Raw genomic sequence first — 17,055 nt, 5'->3', positions numbered from 1 at the left:
ATGTGTTTCTTACATTTTCTATTATTTTTGAACACCTTGTAATGAAACGCGGCGACGAGCCCCGGATCATTCCCCCATGAGGTGGAGGTGCTGCAAAGATGCGCTGTACGGATTATTAATTTGTGATTTCATCAGATGGTCAAACATATATCTATTGAGCCATTTTTTGAAAAAACCTTTTTTCTAAACAGAGGAAGCGGGCTTGAAGTCGTGGTTAATTTACACCTGCGAAATCATCTACTATTCCATGGAGATGAAAAGTCTACGGAGACCCCAACGGAGACACTGACACCACCGGAGGGGTGAACTGCTCCTTCCTGCCTCATCAAGATGGAGGGTGGATTCAGGAATCAGGCTGGGACACTGAAACAATTAATCATGTCAGGTATGAAGCAATGGCTGAAGGGAAGCTACATGAGCTCGTCCTACATATGCTTTGAAATATATAACCAACATGGTACAAAGTCATGTAACACAGGGTTTGGGAATTGGGATCTAAGCAGAGGGCACACAGTTTGCCAGAGGAAGCAAGGTTAGCCCCTCCTCTCTTTTAACAATGTTTCATTCATGTCTGCACCCTGTTTAGTTGACCAAAGTGTCGACAAACTCATTTGTTTATGCCGAGTTGAACTTAACTTTGATGATGAATACTCAAAGTCATCCAGTGATAACAAACTAATTTATTGAGTAACTAATCAATTTACTTGTGAGTTTGATTCTTCAATACATTTACTAGTAGTCAAATTAAACAAGATAGAATTAGATTAACTATGATTATTATACTATACACTCTGAGCTTACCATACTTCTGGGGCGGGATTCTCTCCTACCTGGCGGGGTGGGCCGTACCGGCGCCGAGGAGTGGCGTGAACCACTCAGGCATCGGGCCGCCCGGAAGGTGCGGAATCCTCTGCACCTTCAGGGGTAAGGCCGGCGCCAGTGGGGTTGGTGCCGCACCAGCTGGCACCGAAGGGCTTGGCACCGCGCCAACCTGCGTTGCAGGGCCTCCGCTGGCCAGCGTGAGTTGGCGCATGCGCGGGAGCGCCAGCATGTACCGAAAATGGGCGGCCACTTGGCCCATTGCGGGGCGGAGAATTGCCGGGGGGGCCACTGCCAACGGCCCCCGACCTGCGCGACACGATTCCCGCCCCCGCTGAAAAAGGCGGAGACTCCGGCGGCCGGCGGTGGGGCGGGTTTCACGTCGCCGCCACCCCCCCCCCCCCCCCGCCTCCGGTGATTCTCCGGCCTGGTGGGGGGGTCGGAGAATCCCGCTCCAGTTCTCTAGCCACAATACACCCGAAGAGAGCGGGAAAACAGATTGAGGTTGTTTATATGCTCATTATTAGTGTTGCCCTCTAGTGATCATCTGACTGTACTGCCTGCACATTAACCCTCCATGTATTTACATATACAGAGATCACTACATTCATCACTGCAGCAAACAGACTCCATAAAACACTGTGGGATTGTCTACAGCATTGATTCCAGGAGAAGAGAGGCTTCCGACATCCATAACTGAAAAGCAACTGTTTCAATAAAGAACCAGAGTCCAGGTACAATCAGTGAATTTTTTTTAAACATTCCCCTTATTGAATCTGCACTTTAACTTGACCAAGTTTAACAGCTGATACTTTGTTAAGTTGTGTTTTTTACCCGCGTGCCTGTGGTTTGAATGTGTGTTTGCAGCATTTCTGGGAAGCAGGACGCAGTCGTACATTTTTATCACTTTTAGTATTTTTATTTGAGAGGGTTTTATTACAATAAAACTAACCCTTTACATATTCAACTCAAGAATACCTGTCTGGCTTATTCCTCACAAGGTGGCACACAGTTAAGTACTTAATGAATTCGCAAAATCACATCCTTGTTGAATTCAAACCCCTGTGAGAAGCAACTGGGGAGCGGGGGAAGAAAAGTCGGATCCCCCCTCCTCATCTGGCCGTAACAGTCACCCAACATCCAAACATCTCCCCGCACCCCCTCCCACTGTGATTGGAGAGCACATTGATTCTTTGTTCTCAGATTGGAAGATTTTTGACATAGAAATGCCTTATGTCAATGTCCAATATTTTTACAACGAGCAACTGAGAGCGAAATACAAAAACACCATCATTCGAATGTCGTTCTGATGTTTATTCTTGGTTGCCTGCAGCATGCCCTGGAGGTCCTTTTGACTTCCTGGCGACCCATGGTCAGTTCTGGAGGGTAATTACCCTGGTTCCTGGTCTTTCTCCCAGTGGACCTTTTAACTCATTTCGGGGTTTTTTTCGGACTCTGAGTTCTGCACGGATCAGGAGCTACATTTGCTCACAATGCTCTACACAAAAGCAGCATTGGTGTGGAGCAAAAAGGCAATTCATTGGTTGTGCAGCATTTTTAGATGTCCCAAAGATGTAAAATGGCCAATATGAAACTGGGATTGCGATTTGATTATTGGGCAATCCAGATTCCTAATCCTGAGAATTTAGCCTGGATTTTCATGACGACAGACAGGCTCTCGGTCTTGGCAAAACCCTAGAAGTGGCCGGAAATGTAAAGTCCCGCCCCCAAACCTGGCATTTTTCTTCTTCACAGGGGGTTGGACTGGGGTCAAGTTGGGGTTTACAATGGCTTCCAGTGAAATGGAATTTTGGAAGAATAGAAATGTGGAATTAGATTAGTATGAAAAGTAAGAGGAGGTCTGAGCTGGGTGAGTGCATTTAGATAGCCCAGGTATGCCTTTGGAGAGGTAAGGTTCGCCTTTGGATTGGATACCAGAACACCCTTGGGACAGGTAAGGCGCCATTTTGGATTGTTAAAATTGAACATGATTATGCGCTTTTTATGCGCAAACTCACCGGAACTGTTAAACTGGTAAAGAACTGTCCAACTGTCAAGGAATTGTCCAGCTGGCAAGGAGCTCTGAAGAGCTGTCTCGCTGTCAAAGCGGTCAAACCTGCCAGAAAGTGTCAAATCTGTCAGGGAATGGTTCAAGGTGAGTTGGCATGCATAGAGTAAGGGCCAAAGGCATTGCGTGGGGCATGAGTTGTGTCCCAGCTGAGATGGGAAGATAAATAAATATATATCGATGTCAACCAAACTATTCTGTAAAAATATTATCACTTTTTTTTTAATGGACAAGGCATTCCATGACTGGCTATGACTCATAGCAGAATAATTTCAAACTATCAGAGTCTCAATATTTATAAGGAGGGATGGCTGGATGGATTAGATGGATTTGTTTATTGTTACGTGTCCGGGATACAGTGAAAAGTATTTTTCTTCGAGCAGCTCAAACAGATCATTTAGTACATGAAAAGAAAAGAAAAGGAAAATGCATCGGGTGAAGCATACTGGAGTGTAATATTAATGAGGTCAGTCCATAAGAGGGTCATTTAGGAGTCTGGTGACAGCGGGGAAGAAGCTGTTTTTGAGTCTGTTCGTGCGTGTTCTCAGATTTTTGTATCTCCTGCCCGATGGAAGAAATTGGAAGAGTGAGTAAGCACGGTGGGAGGGATCTTTGATTATGCTGCCCAATTTCCCCAGGCAGCGGGAGGTGTAGATAATAAGAACATAAGAACTAGGAGCAGGAGTAGGCCATCTGGCCCCTCGAGCCTGCTCCGCCATTCAATGAGATCATGGCTGATCTTTTGTGGACTCAGCTCCACTTTCCGGCCCGAACACCATAACCCTTAATCCCTTTATTCTTCAAAAAACTATCTATCTTTATCTTAAAAATATTTAATGAAGGAGCCTCAACTGCTTCACTGGGCAAGAATTCCATAGATTTACAACCCTTTGGGTGAAGAAGTTCCTCCTAAACTCAGTCCTAAATCTACTTCCCCTTATTTTGAGGCTATGCCCCCTAGTTCTGCTTTCACCCGCCAGTGGAAACAACATGCTCGCATCTATCCTATCTTCCCTTCATAATTTTATATGTTTCTATAAGAGCACCCCCCCCCCCCCCCCGGCATCCTTCTAAATTCCAACGAGTACAGTCCGAGTGTACTCAACCTCTCCTTGTAATTCATCCCCTTCAGCTCTGGGATTAACCTAGTGAATCTCCTCGGCACACCCCCCAGCGCCAGTATGTCCTTTCTCAGGTAAGGAGACCAAAATTGGACACAATACTCCAGGTGTGGCCTCACTAACATCTTATACAATTGCAGCATAACCTCCCTAGTCTTAAACTCCATCCCTCTAGCAATGAAGGACAAAACTCCATTTGCCTTCTTAATCACCTGTTGCACCTGAAAACCAACTTTTTGCGACTCATGCACTAGCACACCCAGGTCTCGCTGTACAGCAGCATGTTTTAATATTTTATCATTTAAATAATAATCCCTTTTGCTGTTCTTCCTACCAAAATGGATAACCTCACATTTGTTGGATAACCTCACATTTGTTATATATAGAGTTAACGGATGGGAAGCAGGTTCGTGTGATGGACTGGGCTGTGTTCACGACTCTCTTAAGTCTCTTGCTGTCTTGGGCCGAGCAGTTGCCATACCAGGCTGTGATGCAGCCAGATAGGATGCTTTCTGTGGTCGGTGCTGATGCCCTTTGTGACTACTGACAATATAGTTCCAGGGAAATACATCAAAAGCTTTGCATTTCTCAAGCAGAGCTGCAGTCCGAGGGATGGCATGTCTGCCCTAGATAGCTATGGTCAAGCACAATATTTGTGAATCTTAAGATCTTGAGATGGTGTTAATGGATCTACCATTGCCAAAACAATGGGTTTCAGCCAGTGGCCTTGTTTACTCAACCTGCTACCAGCATCACATGAGCAAGATTTGTGCTGTCCGAATTCTTTTAATTAATAAGCTGTTGGAAGTCATCTTTATTTTTCTGTTTGACCTTCAAGGAGAACAGTAACTCCAGGCAAAGACACTGTCACTGGCAACCATCTTACCACCGAGCAGCCAGAAGGAGATCTGTCCAGGTACAATTGCCTAGCCCTCAGCTACTCTGTGAACGACAGGAATATTGGAACTGGTGTCTTCAAACCTCATTCAACTTCACTAGCCTTCTCCCCTGTTGGAAACACTCACTTCTGGACAGAAGGATTACCCTGCAACAGTCAGCCAACCTAACTTCTGAAAATGCAATCCATTATTCTTTTGATTCTGGATTCTGGACTCAGGTAAAACTGGGACTTGTAGTTTTTTGGTGTTCCGACTCTGTACCCCTCTCTGTCCCGTGTCGCTCTTATAAAGCATGAATGCAAAAATAGCGGAGTTTGTGAAAACTCCTTCCGCGTTTTGTGTGTGTGTAAGGTAACCAATCCTTTTATTTTATCTTATCTGCAGTTTGTTGTCCAAGTTGTTCATAGAGGATTGGAATCGTCCGAATTTAAGGATTGGGGAAAACACGCCACCGTTTATAAAAGGGGGAATTCAATAATCAAAAACACCTTCCTGTTTGCGGACAGGCAGTGAGATGACTGGTTGAATGAATCCCCCCTCTTACCTGTAACAGTTGGCACTAAATTGGCATGGGATCATGGAGCTTCGATAGAGGACCAATAAATTGGCATAGATTTGTGGGGCTTATGGGGGATAGGTAAAGGAGCATGGGTTGGCACAGGTTGGCATGGTGGGGTATAGTGAATGTGTGGTTGGATGTCGGACCTTTTTTTTTGTTTTATTACTTTTTATTAATTTAGACAGTGCTGGAGCACGGAGGCAGTCCATTCGCTCGGCCCTGCATATTCATTCCAGGACATTTGGCCCAACCTGTTTTTCAGCGGCAGATGTAATAAAACATTTCAAAAGGGATTGGATTAATTACATAATCACAGAGTGTAGAAGGGGCCCTTCGGCCCATCGAGTCTGCAACAACATGTGAAAAAGAAACACCTGGGGCGAGATTCTCCGACCCCCCGCCGGGTCGGAGAATCGCCGGGGGCTGGCGTGAATCCCGCCCCCGCTGGTTGCCGAAGTCTCCGGCACCTGAGATTCGGCGGGGGCGGGTATCGCGCCGCGCCCATTGGCGGGCCACCCCGCTCGATTCTACGGCCCGGATGGGCCGAAGTCCCGCCGCTAAAATGCCTGTCCCGCCGGCATAAACTAAACCACCTACCTTACCGGCGGGACAAGGCGGCGTGGGCGGGCTCCGGGGTCCTGGTGGGGGGCGCGGGGCGATCTGGCCCCTGGGGGTGCCCCCACGGCGGCCTGTCCCGCGATCGGGGCCCACCGATCCGCGGGCGGGTCTGTGCCATGGGGGCACTCTTTCCCTTCCGCCTCCGCCACGGTCTCCACCATGGCGGAGGCGGAAGAGACTCCCTCCACTGCGCATGCGCGGGAATGCCGTCAGCGGCCGCTGACGCTCCTGCGCATGGGCTGCCCGGAGATGTCATTTCCGCGCCAGCTGGCGGGGCACCAAAGCCCTTTTCCGCCAGCTGGCGGGGCGGAAATTCATCCGGCGCCGACCTAGCCCCTTAAGGTCGGGGCTTGGCCCCCAAAGATGCGGAGCATTCCGCACCTTTGGGGCGGCGCGATGCCCGTCTGATTTGCGCCGTTTTGGGCGCCAGTCGGCGGACATCGAAGCGTTTCCGGAGAATTTCGCCCCTGATCTCCACTTGGCCCAAAGTCTTGAATGTTCTGATGTGCCAAGTGCTCATTCAGGTATTTTTTAAAGGGTGTGAGGCAACCCAAATCTACCACCCTCCCAGGCAGCACATTCCAGACCGTCACCCACTCTGGGGAAAAACGTTTTTCTTGAAATCCCCCCTAAACCTCCTGCCCCTCGCCTTGAACTTGTGACGCCCTCGTGACTGACCCTTCAACTAAGGGGAACAGCTGCTCCCTATCCACCCTGTCCATGCTCCTCATAATCTTGCACACCTCAATCAGGTCGCCCCTCAGTCTTCTCTGCTCCAACAAAAGCAAACCAAGCTTATCGAACCTCTCTTCATAACTTCAATGTTCCATCAGAGGCAACATCCTGGTGAATCTCCTCTGCACCCCCTCCAGTGCAATCACATCCTTCCTATAATGTGGTGACCAGAATTACACACAGTACTCCAGCTGTGGCCTCACCAAAGTTCAATACAACTCCAGCATGACCTCCCTGCTTTTGTAATCTACGCCTCGATTGATAAAGGCAAGCATCCCATATATCTTATTCACAATCCTATTAACCTGCCGTTCTACTTTCAGAGATCGATGGACAAGCACACCAAGGTCCCTTTGTTCCTCGCAACTTCCCACTGTCATGCCGTTCATTGAATACTTCCTTGTCAAATTATTCCTTCCGCAATGGACGTCTCGGCATTCTACACCAGCATCCCCCATGACGATGGCATTGCTGCAACAGCCTCAGTACTCAACACCAACAACTGCCAATCTCCAGACGCAATTCTGCAACTCATCCGCTTCATTCTGGATCACAACGTCTTCACCTTCGACAACAAGTTCTTCATCCCGACGCACGGAACAGCCATGGGGACCAAATTCACACCTCAATACGCCAACATCTTCATGCACAAGTTTGAACAAGACCTACTCACCGCACAGGACCTTTAACTGACATTATACACCAGATACATCGATTACATTTTTTTCCTTTGGACCCACGGCGAAGAATCACTGAAACGACTACACAATGACATCAATAAGTTCCATCCAACCATCAGACTCACCATGGACTACTCTCCAAAATCAGTTGCATTCTTGGACACACCCGTCTCCATCAAGGACGGCAACCTCAGCACTTTGTTTTACCGCAAGACCATGGATAACCTCACAATGCTCCACTTCTCCAGCTTCCACCCTAAACACATTAAAGAAGCCATCCCCTATGGACAAGCTCTCCATATACACATGATCTGCTCAGACGAGGAGGAGCGTAACAGACATCTACAGACGTTGAAAGATGTCCTTGTACGAACGGGATATGGTACTCGACTCATCGATCGACAGTTCCAACGTGCCACAGCAAAAAACCGCACCGACCTCCTCAGAAGACAAACACGGGACACAACCAACAGAATACTCTTCGTCGTCCAGTACTTTCCCGGAGCGGAGAAATTACGACATCTTCACAGCCTTCAACACGTCATCGATGAAGATGAACATCTTGCCAAGGTCATCCCCACACCCCACTACTTGCCTTCAAACAACCAAGAAACCTCAAACAAACCATTGTTTGCAGCAAACTACCCAGCCTTCAGAATAGTGACCATGATACCACACAACCCTGCCAAGGCAATCTCTGCAAGACGTGCCAGATCATCGACGTGGATAACACCATTACACGTGAGAACACCACCCACCAGGTAAACGTTACATACTTGTGCGACTCGGCCAACGTTGTCTACCTCATACGGTGCAGGAAAGGATGTCCCGAAGCGTGGTACATTGGCGAGACCATGCAGACGCTGTGACAATGAATGAACGGACATCGCGCGACAATCACCAGGCAGGAATGTTCCCTTCCAGTCGGGGAACACTTCAGCAGTCAAGGGCATTCAGCCTCTGATCTCCGGGTAAGCGTTCTCCAAGGCGGCCTTCAGGATGCGCGACAACGCAGAATCGCCGAGCAGAAACTTAGAGCCAGGTTCCGCACACATGAGTGCGGCCTCAACCGGGACCTGGGATTCATTTCGCATTACATTCAGCCCCCACCATCTGGCCTGCGAAATCCTACCAACTGTCCTGGCTTGACACAATTCACACCTCTTTAACCTGGGCTTACCCCATCTCTGGATCTGTAAAGATTTAATCACCTGCTAATGCTCGCATTTCAAGCATTCTCTGGGATCTTTGAATTTGTCTGTCTCTATGTTTCTGGAACATACCTCTTCATTCACCTGAGGAAGGAGCAGCGCTCCAAAAGCTAGTGATTCAAAACAAACCTGTTGTTGTAAGACTTCTTACTGTGCTCACCCTAGTCCACGCCGGCATCTCCACATCGTCCTTCCAAAATGTATCACCTCACATGTTTCAGGGCTAAATTCCATCTGCCACTTGTCTGCCCATCCTGTCTGTATCTCCCTGGAACCCAAGACACTCAACCCCACTGTTAATCATCCGGCCAATCTTTGTATCATCCACAAACTTACTGATCCTGCCCCCACATAATCATCTATGTCATTTATATAAATGACAAACAATAGTGGGCCCAGCACAGATCCCTGTGGTACGGCACTGGTCACCGGCTTCCAGTCACTAAAGGCAGCCTTCTGTCATCATCCTCTCTCTGCTACCAGGAAGCTAATTTTGAATTCACCTTACCAAGTTCCTCTGTATCCCATGCGCATTTTCCTTCTTTAAAAATCTCTCAGGTGGGACCTTGACAAAGGCTTTTCTAAAATTCATATAAAGTACATCAACTGCACTACCCTCATCTACAAACCTGGTCATTTCTTCAAAAAATTCAATCAAATTTGTTACACATAACCTGCCTCTGCCAAAGCCATGCTGACTATTTCCCCAGGGTAGAGGGGTCAATTACTAGGGGGCATAGGTTTAAGGTGAGAGGGGCAAGGTTTAGAGTAGATGTACGCGGCAAGTTTTTTACGCAGAGGGTAGTGGGTGCCTGGAACTCGCTACCGGAGGAGGTGGTGGAAGCAGGGACGATAGTGACATTTAAGGGGCATCTTGACAAATACATGAATAGGATGGAAATAGAGGGATACGGACCCAGGAAGTGTAGAAGATTGTAGTTTAGTCGGGCAGCATGGTCGGCACGGGCTTGGAGGGCCGAAGGGCCTGTTCCCGGGCTGTACATTTCTTTGTTCTTTGTTCTTATTCCTGATCAAACCTCACCTCTCCAAGTGGAGATTGATTCTCTCCTTCAGAATGTTCTCAATAGTTTCCTGACTACTGACGCGAGGCTCACTGGTCTGTAGTTCCCTGGGTCATCTCGACAACCTTCCTTAAATAGTGGAACCACAACAGCTGTTCTCCTGTCCTACTTGAAAATGGACACATTTACAGGGCTATGGCTAATGAGGAGCAGGACCTTCTTTCAAAGAGTCAGCACAGACATAAATTTGATTGAAGTTTATAAGATCCTGAACAGTCTCCACAAGGTGGAAGTGGAAAGGATGTTTCCACTTGTGGGTGAGTCCAGAACCAGGGGGCATTGTTTTAAAATTAGGGGTCACCATTCGAGGACAGAGATGGAAGAGATTTATTTTCTCTCAGCGAGTTGGGCGACTTTGGAACTCTGCCTCGCAAGGGGGTGGAGGCCGGGTGACTGAATATTTTTAAGTCAGAGGCAGATAAATTCTGGTTGGACAAGGGGATCAAAGGTTATCGGGGGTGGGTGGGAATGCGGAAACTGGAAACACAAACATGTCAGCCGCAATCTTGTGACATGGGGGAGCTGGCTCGAGGGGCCGAGTGGTCTCCTTCTGCTCCTCTTTTGTGTGTTTGTCTGATGGACTAATTGACCTCCTTCTGCATTTCATGGTTCCATAATTTTCCAAATGCAAGACCATTGGTCCCTGGTAGCACAGTGGTTAGCACTGTTGCTTCACTGCGCCAGGGTCCCAGGTTCGATTCCCGGCTTGGGTCATTGTCTGTGCGGAGTCTGCACGTTCTCCCTGTGTCTGCGTGGGTTTCCTCCGGGTGCTCCTGTTTCCTCCCACAAGTCCCGAAAGACGTGCTTGTTAGGTGAATTGGACATTCTGAATTCTCCCTCGGTGTACCCGAACAGGCACCAGAATGTGGCGACTAGGAGCTACTCACAGTAACTTCATTGCAGTGTTAATGTAAGCCTACTTGTGACAATAAAGATTATTATTATAATCAGCTTTGCAAAGGGCAGCCAAAATTCTCCTTTGCCGTGTATTATGTTTTAGCAGCAATTAAAAGAGCTAAAAGTTAAACTTGCAAAAATACAATTTCACTTAAGTGCTGCACTATATATGTCATTCAGCCTCTTTCAGATCTTCATTATCGTGTCAGTCCTTGTCTAACATAAAGGAATAAAAAAAGATATGGGCTGATGTCACTGGATTAATGGCTGCCTTCAGTGAGGCTTAAGCCTCCCATTGTTAAAATGATTGTCTCAGTCAACTGAACTCCATTAGGAAGACTTTTTAGTGCACGATACACTCATACATAATCACATTATGCTGGGATCAGAGTTCTTTTTCATAAACGGCAGGCAAAAATAACCAATTTGCAAACCTTTGTACTTCAGGCTGCTGAATGATTCATTGTGTGGTCCAAACCTTAACAACCCCAACAAAAATCATCAGCAAAAAACACCTATTTTACAAAAAAACGGTGGGATGGTTTGTCACGAATAAGTAAAAAAAACGGGTTTGAGGTTGTTTGCTGTTGCTCTGAAGTGAATGTTTTGCATAAATATTTGAAAATATATTTGAAAAAGAAGGAATGAAATTGAGTGAAAATCGCTTATTGTCACAAGTAGGCTTCAAACGAAGTTACTGTGAAAAGTCCCTAGTCGCCACATTAGAACATAGAACGATACAGCGCAGTACAGGCCCTTCGGCCCACGATGTTGCACCGAAACAAAAGCCATCTAACCTACACTATGCCATTATCATCCATATGCTTATCCAATAAACTTTCCGGCGCCTGTTCGGGGAGGCTGGTACGGGAATTGAACAATGCTGCTGGCCTGCCTTGGTCTGCTTTCAAAGACAGCGATTTAGCCCAGTGTGCTAAACCATCCCCTAAACCAGACCTGCATTTACATAGCACCTTTTAATACCGCAAGGCATCCAAACAATGGGGATACTTTTATCAGGGCTTTGTCATTTAATTGTAAACCGTTTCCTTCCTAGTATAATCGTAATTAGTGTCAAAAGTAGGCTTACATTAACACTGACTGACGAGCCTTCATATGCGGCAAGAAGCCCATGGGGACTCGTTAAGTGAGCCAATTAACATTAAGTAGTGATTCCGGCCTCGCTGGGTCAAGCTCCGGGAAGCTCGCGGCTGTTCCCGCTCGCTACCTCACTTGGAAACATTTTGGAAGAATCGCGCCCTCAGTCTCCCAAATAGAGTAAGAACATCTTGCCAAGGTCATCCCCACACCCCCACGACTTGCCTTCAAACAACTGCGCAACCACAAAGAGACCATTGTTGGCAGCAAGCTACCCAGTCTTCAGAACGGCGACCACAAAACTGCACAACCCTGCCATGGCAATCTCTGCAAGACGTGCCAGATCATCGACATGGATACCACTATTACAGGTGAGAACACCACCCACCAGGTATGCGGCACATACTGGTGCGACTCGGCCAACGTTGTCTACCTCATATGCTGCAGGAAAGGATGTCCCGAAGCATGGTACATTGGCGAGACCATGCAGACGCTGCGACAACGAATGAACGGACATTGCGCGACAATCACCAGGCAGGAATGTTCCCTTCCAGTCGGGGAACACTTCAGCAGTCAAGGGCATTCAGCCTCTGATCATCGGGTAAGCGTTCTCCAAGGCGGCCTTCAGGACGCGCGACATCGCAGAATCGCCGAGCAGAAACTTATAGCCAAGTTCCGCACACATGAGTACGGCCCCAACCGGGACCTTGGATTCATGTCGCATTACATTCATCCCCCACCATCTGGCCTGGGCTTGCAAAATCCTACCAACTGCCCTGGCTTGAGACAATTAACACTTCTTGAACCTGGGATTACCCCTCTCTCTGGATCTGTAAAGACTTAATTACCTGGAAATGCTCGCATTCAAAGTATCGGCTTGCATCTTTAACTTTGTCTATATGTATGTTTCTGGAACCTACCTCTTCATTCACCTGAGGAAGGAGCAGTGCTCCGAAAGCTAGTGATTTGAACCAAACCTGTTGGACTTTAACCTACTGTTGTAAGACTTCTTACTGTTCTCACCCCAGTCCAACTCCAGCATCTCCACACCATGGCTCCCAAATAGAGAATTCAGTCCTCATTTATTTTGTATTAGTTCAAGAAACATTTTCCCAGAAACCCAGAAAATGAACCACAAATTAAATGAATCACCATTGGGGGTTTCTGTTGATTGCGAACTGATGAAAAGGGTCCATAAACTAAGGTAAAAACAAAATACTGCGGATGCTGGGAACCTGAAGACAAAAACAGAAAATGCTGGATAAACTCAGAGTTAAACTGTGTGTGTCTCTCTCCACAGATGCTGCCAGATCTGCTGAGTTTATCTCGCATTTGTCACGTTAATTTAAAAAACTAAGCTGTTTCTTTTGGACAGAAGGATGCCAATGGGCACCTTTAGCTATTATTCAACTTATTCAGAAACTGACTAATGTGTCCCCAAAATAACTAGAAAGCTGTTCTTATTTCCATCTATTTGAAGTTGTTCTCTTCACAGATGACGAGCTGGTTATTAAAAATGCTTACTTTTTGTGATGAACCCATTAATCAATCTGCTTGTAGTTACCGCTTAAACATATCAAGGAATAGATTTCAGCAGATTTAATAAGAAAATTATGTTTTAAAAGGGTGTGCAATTAAGCTGGCTTGTACATGGCGGATTGCAGCCTGGATTTCCCCTCCCATCCCAGGGCCGGAATTCTCCCCTACCCGGCGGGGCGTGAGGTCCCGGCGGGATGGAGTGGCGTGAACCACTCTGGCGTCGGGCCGCCCCAATCCGCACCTTTAGGGGCCAAGCCCTCACCTTGAGGGGCTAGCCCTGTGCCGGAGTGGTTGACGCATTGCCGGCCGGCGGGAAAGGCCTTTGGCGCCACGCCAGCCGGGGCCGAAGGGACTTCGCCGGCCAGCGGAAGTCCGCGCATGCGCGGGAGTGTCAGCGGCTGCTGATGTCATCCCCGTGCATGCGCGGGGGGGGGGGTCACTTCCGCTTCGGCCATCGCGGAGGCTATGGCCGAGGCGGAAGGAAAAGAGTACCCCCACGGCACAGGCCCGCCCGCGGATCGGTGGGCCCCGATCGCGGGCCAGGCCACCGTGGGTGCACCCCCTGGGCCAGATCGCCTCGCCCCCCCCCCCCCCCAGGACTTCCGGAGCACGCCCGCGCCGCCAGTCCCGCCGATAAGGTAGGTGGTTTGATTCACGTCGGTGGGACTAGCATGACAGCAGCCGGACTTCGGCCCATCGCGGGCCGGAGAATCGCCGGGGGGGGGGGGCCCGACGACCGGTGTGGCGTGATTTCCGCCCCCGCCGAATTTTCGCTGCCGGAGAATTTGGTGGCCGGCGTGGGCGGGATTCACGCCACCCCCCGGCGATTCTCCAACCCGGTGGGGAGTCGGAGAATCCCGCCCCAGGACCCATTGCGCACGAGAATGGAAAACTTAACAAGCCAACACCGGAGATTTCTAGCAACAGACAGGCTGGGAAATGTTGGTCCATGCGTTTGCTGATATGTAAATGAATTGGAATGTAAACATTTTGAAATGAGCACTGCTTTGGGGATATTTTTCTCCCATTTAATAATAATAATAATAATATTTATTGTTACAAGTAGGCTTACATTAACACTTCAATGAAGTTGCTGTGAAAAGCCCATAGTCGCCACTCTCCGGTGCCTGTTCAGCTACACAGAGGGAGAATTCAGAATGTCCAGATTACCTAACTGGCACGTCTTTCGGGATATGTGGGAGGAAACCAGAGCATCCGGAGGAAACTCACGCATACACGGGGAGAATGTGCAGACTCCGTACAGACAGTGACCCAAGCCGGGAATCGAACCTGGGATCCTGGTGCTGTGAAGCGACAGTGCTAACCACTGTGCTACCGTGCTTACTAATTCTAGACCAAAGCTAAGCCCCGCCTCCTTGTATACTGCTCCTGTGTTTATTAATTAAGCAAGAAGTCATTTAAAATAAAAGAAAGCTGACAGAACATTTTCAGAGAACATGTTTAACATTCATCAGCCTCGATTAACATTCATGGGCAGCACGGTAACATTGTGGATAGCACAATTGCTTCACAGCTCCAGGGTCCCAGGTTCGATTCCGGCTTGGATCACTGTCTGTGCGGAGTCTGCACATCCTCCCCGTGTGCGCGTGGGTTTTCTCCGAGTGCTCCGGTTTCCTACCACAGTCCAAAGATGTGCGGGTTAGGTGGATTGGCCATGATAAATTGTCCTTCGTGTCCAATATTGCTCTTAGTGTTGGGTGGGGTTACTGGGTTATGAGGATAGGGTGGAAGTGTTGACCTTGGGCTGGGTGCTCTTTCTAAGAGCCGGTGCAGAATCGATGGGCCGAATGGTCTCCTTCTGCACTGTAAATTCTATGATAATCTATGATTACACAGAGCAACATCACTCCCCATTTCGGGCTTGTTCGCATTGAAGACTAACTAATGAGAAATGTTCTTTTTGCCAAGAAAAAGCGATGCTGGAGTCAGGGTTATGCTGGGATCAGGGTTTTTTTTATGAACTGCAGATAAAAATAACCAATATGCAAATCTTTGCACAGTTGCCTGCTGAATCATTCATTGAGCAATTTAATCCAAACAGGATTTATTAACAGAAACATTTATTTTGCACAGAAGTGATTAGACTTTCAAAGCATTGTGCTTGTATCAGGATTCTGTATGTGATTATAATTCTCAACTCAGACTGGTCCGTGATGGCTATGAGTGAGAGGGGGTTGTCACATTGGGGTCCTCTGCCCCAGCGCATTGTGCAAGAGTGGAGCTCCAACTGTCTAAGTAAATCATTGTCTACATTTATTATCTAATCTAAAGCGAGCAGAGTGCGGATTTGCCTCCCAGCTCTTCACAAGGCAGTAAAGATGAAGACAGTCGCTTACTTAGCACTTCAAATGTGACCTAAGCTAATTTCTAGGCCAATATAATGCACGTGTTGGAATCATATAGACTCTGGAGTGCATGATTTGGCCTGCCTTGGGCACGCTGGCAGAAACACTCAGTGTGTTGATCTTGTTGAGATTGCAGTCAAATCAGTAGGAGCAATAGGTGTGCAATGGGAATGAAACTTGATGCTCCATAGAGTTACAAACTCCGGTTGGGCGGCACGGTATCACAGTGGTTCGCATTGTTGCTTCACAGCTCGAGGGTCCCAGGTTCGATTCCCGGCTTGGGTCGCTGTCTGTGCGGAGTCTGCACGTCCTCCCCATGTCTGCGTGGGTTTCCTCCGGGTGCTCCGGTTTCCTCCCACAGTCCAAAGATGTGCAGGCTAGGTAGATTGGCCATGCTAAATTGCCCTTAGTGTTCGAAAAAAGGTTAGGTGGGGTTACTGGGTTGCAGGGATAGGGTGGAGGTGTGGGCTTAACTGGGGTGCTCTTTCCAAAGACCGTCGTTGGCTCAATGGGCCAGATCACCTCCTTCTGTACTATAAATTCTATGATTCTATGATATTCCGAGTCATTTCAGCACAACCTCCTGACTCTAACCGTCTACCAAATTAAACAATCTTTTAGGCGCCATCCCCAATATTTTTATGTCCAATAAAAACAAGTGATCTCAGAATACAAAATAGAAACTGTTTTATTTTTCCTGAGGGAATTAGAGCTCAAAACAGATCCTGATCGCAAGGTGAAACTTAAAGGAAGCAGAACAGGTATGAACCTGAAATACCCAGGCTCGAAGGAAATCAGGAGCAAGCTGAGGTTGGTCAAACCTAAGTCTTGTTGCAAGATGTAAGAGGAAAGGCACATCAGTCCAAGGTGAGCAGTAGCAGTTCTGGAGTCCATGGGAGCAGAAGAGTAAATCTGAAGAAGACTGAAGAAGAAGAGATTAGATCCAGAGGAGAGGAGCTGTAATTTCCTCCGAGGAAAACAGAGTTTGAAGGATTTTGCGACTCACTGTGATCACTAAAATCACAATTCGTAAGATCTGACTTAGTTGTATCTGCATTTCAATGTCCAATTTATAATTTATATTCAACCGCGGTTTGCTTGTTAATTCAGATTTCACTCAAGTTAATTCTAGATATTAGAATACAGGATAGATGTTTTCTTTGCTGAATCTTGTACAGTAAAAATTTATCCGTTTTAAACTGTGGAATATCGTGGCTTCATTCGTTTACTCAATAACTAGGGCTTTGAATTATGTCTACATTTAAAAAAAACTATCCACCAAGGTTGTAACATTTTAAATGCCGCTATGATTTTTCTCCCAGGTTTACTTGTAACAGAGCCTAGCGACTATCTTTGAAGTTTG

The 17,055-nt window shown here is 47.5% G+C and overlaps 1 long non-coding RNA gene across 1 annotated transcript; it reads left to right on the top strand.

The window, feature by feature from the left end:
• Positions 1-311: 311 nt before the first annotated feature.
• LOC140427506 (uncharacterized) lies at positions 312-4,998 on the top strand. The gene is made up of 3 exons (XR_011948531.1): positions 312-385; positions 1,415-1,553; positions 4,847-4,998. It is a non-coding gene; the product is annotated as an uncharacterized lncRNA (long non-coding RNA).
• The last annotated feature ends 12,057 nt before the right edge of the window (positions 4,999-17,055 follow it).

Source organism: Scyliorhinus torazame, chromosome 7 (assembly GCF_047496885.1).
Source record: "Scyliorhinus torazame isolate Kashiwa2021f chromosome 7, sScyTor2.1, whole genome shotgun sequence".
NCBI classification, from domain to species: domain Eukaryota; kingdom Metazoa; phylum Chordata; class Chondrichthyes; order Carcharhiniformes; family Scyliorhinidae; genus Scyliorhinus; species Scyliorhinus torazame.
This window is presented reverse-complemented; position numbering and strand designations above follow the sequence as displayed.